The sequence below is a fragment of the Parasteatoda tepidariorum genome, chromosome 8 (genome assembly GCF_043381705.1).
Source record: "Parasteatoda tepidariorum isolate YZ-2023 chromosome 8, CAS_Ptep_4.0, whole genome shotgun sequence".
Classification (NCBI taxonomy): domain Eukaryota; kingdom Metazoa; phylum Arthropoda; class Arachnida; order Araneae; family Theridiidae; genus Parasteatoda; species Parasteatoda tepidariorum.
In genome coordinates, this window is record NC_092211.1 from 82199838 (window position 1) to 82207251 (window position 7414).

At 32.2% G+C, this 7414-nt stretch overlaps 1 long non-coding RNA gene across 1 annotated transcript; it reads left to right on the forward strand.

The window, feature by feature from the left end:
• Window positions 1-1347: 1347 nt before the first annotated feature.
• On the forward strand, window positions 1348-5612 carry LOC139426235 (uncharacterized). The gene is made up of 3 exons (XR_011637464.1): window positions 1348-1605; window positions 4047-4128; window positions 5455-5612. It is a non-coding gene; the product is annotated as an uncharacterized lncRNA (long non-coding RNA).
• Window positions 5613-7414: the final 1802 nt, after the last annotated feature.

A 7414-nucleotide genomic window follows, 5' to 3' on the forward strand; every position in this document is an offset into this window, starting at 1 on the left:
GTTTCATAGTGGCGTCTGGTTTCGGTGGTTTCAGAGAGGTTAGATATCCGTCAATAATATTCAGTTTATATCGCTTTGAGTTTCGTACAGAAACCCTGTTTTTTACTTAGTTGAATATGTCAATTTTTGTGGTAACGAAGCTCCATTTTCTTGTGGTTTTATGTTTCTGCTTCAATTGGATGAAAAATGTAGCTGAATCGCATCGAATGCTTGTAGAAGTTTATGGTGACAATGTTCCAACTGATAAATCATGTAGGGAATGGTTTCGACGTTTCAAGAATGGTGTTGCATACTATGAGCTGCTACAACCTGGCGATTCCATTACGGGCGATCGGTATAGGCTACAATTGATTCCTTTGAGCCATGCATTACGAGAAAAACGACCGGAATACAAGCAAAGACATGACAAAGTTATTCTTGTGCATAATAACGGTCGGCCTCATGTCCAAAAAGTCGTAAAATATTATTTGGAAACAGTCAAATGGGATATTTTACCACACCCGCCATATTCGTCGAACATTGCTCCTTCTGATTAAAGGTTTTTTTTCGACTTATGCAGCATGATTTGGCAGGTCACCGGTTCACTTCTTTCGCAGAAATCGAAAATTGGCTCCTAACTTCGATCGCCTCAAAAGACGAGACATTTTTTCGAGATGGAATTCGAAAATTGCCTGACAGATGGGAAAAAGTAGTAGCCAATGATGGACAATACTTTGATTAATCTGTTTATTCATTTTGTTCAGAAATAAACGCATTTTTAACCACAAAAAAACGGACCGAACTAATTTGTACTCCCAATATTAGTAAGACGCCTTTTACAAATTATAAATCGCGTTTCGCATTCATGCTTTTTTTAAAAATTAAATCATGGCTATAATATCTGCTTTTCAAATCACGTATCAATATTTACAAATGACGCACCGTTATTTAGCGTATCGTCCACTTCACATTGCATATTCGAACAAAAATTACAAATTACTAAAAATTTGATAATAATTTTGAGATTTTTTTTCTCTTTGCTTAACCATCATTTTGGTTTAAATTTTAATTCGGAAGACAAATTTAATTAACTATATTTCCGATTTGAAATTTGAGAGCTGTAATTATAGAGGAAATTGATTTTTCTGGAGGTGGGAAAACTGAAAACATGTCTTTTAAGAAAATTGCATTCATCAGTTTCTAAAAAGCTTCCAAATTAAGGTGACGCGAAGTATAGAAACGGTAAATAAAATCGTAAAAGTGAAGCACTTCAACTGTATTTCATCATCTAGAATTGTTTTTCTATTAAAACTTAACACGTGAACAAGCGTATTAAAAACTTTTTACGACAGAAAAATGTGAAGATTAAATTTTTGGTTACTACCTCAGAGATTCGAAAGGATACTGGTAGTAAGGTTTGTAATATGTTCGATCATTTGAAATTCCTTGAAGATTTATTTTCTTCCTTTTAAATTAATTTTAAGTTACTTGTTTAATATATATTTTTGTTGAGTTTCGTATAAATACATATTCCAACACACTCCTGACTTAATTCTTAATTAAATAAGTTCCTGAATTAATGGAAAAATCGCGTCATAAAAGTGCTTGACTATCATAATCATGTATGTAAGTATAATTTTATTTCAAAATGTTTGTTGTATGTATAGTTCTAATCTATAATGTAAGCAATCTTTTAACATCATAAATAGGCTATCCGAGACACGCATGTCACGATAGAGTTTCCGTTGCGAAGACTTACTAAAAAATTAAAATAAATTTAAAAATAGTAATTTTTAAATAAGTAAGACTTATTTAAAAATTCGAAGAACTGAAATATTTTTTTTCTAGTTTTGAGTTTATATAGTGTTCTTAGAATCTTGAGAAGAAAAAGAACGTGCAGCTTATTTTAAAAAAAACTATAACTGGGCAACTTTCTAGCTGAAGTAGTTTGTTTTTCTAGTTTTGAGTTTATATAGTGTTCTTAGAATCTTAAGGGGAAAAAACCAAGCAGCTGATTAGAAATTAAATTATGACTGAGTAAGTTTCTAGCTGAAATATTTTTTTTTCTAGTTTTGAGTTTATATAGTGTTCTTAGAATCTTGAGGGAAAAAACCGATCAGCTGATTTAAAAAAACTATGACTGAGAACTTTCTGGCTGAAATATTTATCCCCTCTAGTTCTGAGCTTATATAGCGCTCATAGAATCTTAAGAAAAAGAACCGAGCATCTGATTAAAAATTAAAGTATGACTGATCAACTTTCTGGCTTTAAGTATTCTTTTTATATTTGAATTTATATTGTGTTCTTAGAATCTTGAGAAAAGAAAAATACAAGCAGCTGATTTAAAATATTTATAACTGAGCAAGTTTCTGGCTGAAATATTTTTTTTTCCAGTTTTGAGTTTATATTGTATTAGAATCTTGAGGGGGAAAAACCGAGCAGCTGATTGCCAGAGGTGATTAGTATGCTTGAAAAGTGCTAGCTATTGATTGTAACTGACAATCTAAACTATTCAAGAATTATAATTAAGGACAATAATAATACAATATTAAAAGGAAGGATTTATCAGAATAAAAAACATCAAAATTAAAAAAAAAAATTTGGAAAAAAGAGGCTAGCAAATATGTTTTTCCCTCAGAGGAAAAATCTAACAAAATTTATTAGACTCATTTATATGCATAGATAGATTAATATATGAGCTGCGGAAAAACCGTTTTGTAAACTCAAACGTAGTGGAACCAATATTTTTGCATGGTCACAGTACGAAAAAAAAAAATAATCACAAGGGAAACATTTTTTTCAATCAGCAGTTAGGAAAAAGGAGCTGAACTAATACGGTAAGTCAGCACATTTTTTTTTAGTGGACTATACCCTAGTTTTACTTTTACTAGCTTGACATCATCAGGTTTAATTTTACAACTTTCAATTTGTTTCTTCTTTTTAGTTTTGCATCGGTCAGTTTGTTTACGCAGAAAAGTGATCGAAATTTTGAATTGCAATAAATTTTGTAACTTTAATAATAGACTCAAACACAAAGATTCGTTTGAAATTTGAGCCTTCCAACTTGCCTAGAAAATTCTCGAACTTTCTATGGATAAATTGTACTGGACGATAAAATCGCGTCATACATTCTGTTTGGGGCGGTCAAAAAATGATGGAATATTGTATTGCCCAGCAGACATGGAACTTTGGTGGAGCATTCTACTTAATGGTATGGAGCCTTCTATTTAATCGGCCAGCGGATGAATTAATTCTTTTAAGGATAAATTCCTTGTGGAGATATTATGGCGATACATTTAGTATGTAGGAAACGATTGTAACTTGTATTGTCATTTAACAAAGTGCTCTGGTACAGGTTTGAGTACTCTAGCTAGTCGGATAAGCGTAGAAAAACGTAATAATAGTGTAAAATGTGAGGTATCTTAAACAGTTTTTAATACATCTGAACTGATTACACATATTATAATAAATAGTTTATTTATGAAAATACACTGAATATTTATTTGTGAAAATTATACGTTGAGCAAAATATTTTTCTTTGCCATGTCGATTTTCGCCACAAATTTCGGCTTACCGGCGGTCTGTAGTGTATGAAAACACCATTTGTTTTACATGTTTGATGAAATACTTGCGGGTCCGCACTTGCGTATACTGAGCTGGATTGTAAGAATTTTCGTTTCTCATGTGCAACCCTCCTACATTTTGCAAGAGATTCGCAATTTCAGACTTCATTTTCCGCCCTCTGTAATAGAATCGAAAAAATCTCTCGAATTTTTGCTGATTTTTTTTCTCTATTAGCGAAGGAAAATTTCTTTTCTCTTGTTAATTTCATCGTTTGTGACGCGCCATCGTCTTCGTCACTGTAAATAAAACCATCAATAGTCAAAAACTTGCCAACCCTGTCTAATTATATTTTTCCAAGTGCTTAAAAGATTCTTATTTTTTGCTGAAAAATTTGGCTACGTACCCTTGGTTCTGAAATTATTAGCATCACTTTCCCCGACCAGTGTTCGAAAAATCTCAAAATCCTTACAATAAACATAAATTTTTATTTTATTCCCTTCCAGCAAGAATAAGAAGTATGATCAACTGATCCAAAAATGAATATGGAAAACATGAACGGAAAGAAGGATTATCCTTCCGATATAGGTAAGTCATCCTGTATAAATATAATAATTCTCATTTTTAAATGTTTATTAACTGGACTTAAAAATCAACCGATTTTCAAAAGATAGTTGATTTTTGTCTAAAACGTACGACAAAATTCTGTTTGACAGTTTTGCTATTACCCTGATTCTTTAAAATATAATAACAATCCCAGGGCTTAAAGCAATATAATAAGAAACCATCTTTTCTTTCAAAACTTCTTGTTTTAAAATTTTTGTTTCAAAATTTTTCTTTGTTTCAAAAACTTTTTCTTCCAAAATTTTTACATCAAATTATTCTTTATTGCTTTAAGTTGGGTACTTGACACGTTTCTGGAGAGAGATGCTACAAACTTGTAGATTTCGGGGGGAGGGATTCTTACTTTAACGAACGAAACTGCAATTTTACCGATTCATATTTTTTTTTGTTGTTGTTGCATGAAATAAGCATTAATTGTATACTTTTTCATGTACTCAAATGAAATGATTTTTTTTCTTCACAATTTTAAATCTATTAATGATTATCTATAAATAACAGCTAGTCTTAAGCAGTAGTGAAAGAAGTCTTTCTTGATAAAGAGGATTTTATTTGCTAAAAGCGAATTTTTGTAATTTTTTTAATGTTTTCAGTTAAGCTTCTTTTTCGTAGCCTAATCTAAAATAATTTCTAGTCCCCTTTACTACGCATTCTATTTTATTTTATAACTGGTATCGAAACAGCCGACCCGATTCTGAGTTTACGATTATCAATGTTAAACTCCGTAGCTTTTTGATTTTGAACCCAATCCGGAAGACAAGAGAACTCCTGGATCCAGCATCGATATAAACAAGTCTTCGTGGTGAACTTTTTTTCATGGAACTAACCCAAATTTGCGTTGCATGGTGAGAAAAAATACAACGAAACCCTCTCACGGTTAGCCCAACGGCAAAGGGAATCTAACTCATGATCCATCTATCACTGAGGATATTTTATGCTAGCATTATGGTCAGAATTCGTATCGACCACCCAACTCTGGGATTCGATCCTTGGTCATCACATTAGCCACCGCATCTCTATTCCGTAAATTTGGCAATTACCTAAATTTGCCAAATTCCCGAGAAGTGACCATTTTGGAGGGGGTGGTCACAGTGACAAGTCCGCGTTCCGGCACCTCTGTTTCTGAAATATCTCCCATAAATTAATAAAAATTTATAATATTTACTATAAAACTTTATATTAGTTATAATGAAAATCCTTAAAAAAATACATGGAACCTTTTTTCATGGAAAAATAAATTCACTGTAAAAAGTATTCTAAGTTTTTCTAACCTTTTCTATTTTCTCTCCACAGATTTGTCAACTATATCAAATAAACAAAACTATGGCAGTACCACAACAATGCTATCATCATTCGCTACGGGCACCAGCAAATTAGTGTCCGCAGCGGACAGTGATGTTCTGGAAGAACGAATTCAAGTTCCCTCTTCGGAAAATGTAAATACATTTTTTTTTTTTATTTCGTTGAAGATTATTTTTAACATCTTAACATTTGAAAATATTTTATCGAAGTATTTGGTAACGTTGTTTTAATAAGATAAATAACGATAGGAATTTTTATTTTTTATTTTTTTGCTATTGCATAAGTTTTTTTAACGTACGTCGAATATTTTCACGTCACTAATTTCAATTATCTCTCCAAGTTACAATATATTTATTTTTTTAATGGCACTTTTAGTCTATTTTTTTCTCGAAATGTTCAAGTTTAAAAACGCTATAGATAATGGAGGGTTGTATAAATTTTGCGACAAACTTCTAAGGGAGCTATGGCACATTATCAGGATTAAAATAGCATAGGAGCCCATATCCGGAAATATCGTCATGTGCTGCTAGGGTCGCTTCCCTATTATGAAGTTTCTTGGTGATCTTCTGAACAGGTTATAAAAGGAAAGCACCATTGACTGCGTACAATATATTTGGTCATGGGTTTCTATACAATTTTAATCCTGCTAATGTGCCCTAACTCCCCTTTTCTTTTTTAAAAGTAGTCTTGTACTGTTCACAAAAATGTCCTGGTATTTCTGAAAAATGTTGTCCTGATTTTTTTTCTGCGAACCATGAGGAGGCCGATTGTAATAATTCTCTTTATTGCTGCCCACAGTTAAACAAGTTTTAATATTCTGTGCGCCCGCTTTTCTGAATAGTGATTTGTCAAACTGCAATAGCGTTTTCGTTTTTTCCTCGGGAGTGTTAAAATATTATCTATAGTCTGTCTAAAATAAGAACTCTTCCAGACATTCGTCTGGACCTGTGGCGGTGACTATGGTGACGAGGTATGACTATTTCAAGTAGGGGTGCGGGGTCACTGTTTCGACTCGGATCGGTAGGAGGAAGGGAATTTTTTTCTTCGGTCTCTTGTGTTGTCTAGAGTGAAGCTACCCACCCTAAAATGCGTCACTCTTGTTTCCATAGCACCAGACGGCCTCAGACTTTGTGGCGGAGGAGTTCTTAGCGTAGACAGACCATAAGCACAAATGAAGTGTGGTTTGTTATTTGCTAATTTTTGCTGATAAGGGCAGGGGGAGAGGTAAGAGTAGGGCTTACATATGACTCTAAAACCCTCTTATTTTCAATTTTAAGAAGAAAAAATGCAACAAGTGAACTTAAAAAATTGCTCTGGAAAGAATCTCAAACTTAATTTAAATTTGAAGAAAGAAAAAGTTCGAAAAAACTGACTTCAAGACGTTTTAGAGGTTTTTAACTTACTGAAGCGAATCACAAAATCATCTTTAAGAATAATTTTTTTTTAAAAAAAATGAGCTTATGTGCGTAATTAAATAGGCATAGAAGTTGCAGAATGGATGTATGAAAATTCTTACCCAAGTAGAAGAAAATGAAAAAGAAACTATGTCATAAAAGATACGAAAAAATGGCTGAAACATACCATCTAATTTGATTCTTATGCGTTGAGTTTATTCGTAGATAGCTTAAACAATAAATTCTACTCAAAATTATATTAAAAGAACTAAGTCGTACATTTTGTTTTTTGCAAAATTATATCTTTTATTTGAATTTAATACTAAAATTAATTTACTTGAGTAAATTTTACTGCAAAATACAAGGGGATAGTTGTGACTTTATTATTTAAGTATGAGAGTGGGTTTGAGATTTGCTTATATATACAAGGGGAGATGTTAATTTATGTGCAGGTACTCTCTTCTTGCCAAAAACATTTAAATGTAATATATGAACGGCCCCTAGAGTAAATATTATTTTGCGACCCTCAATGTACTTTTTCATGCTTTATTTTTGAC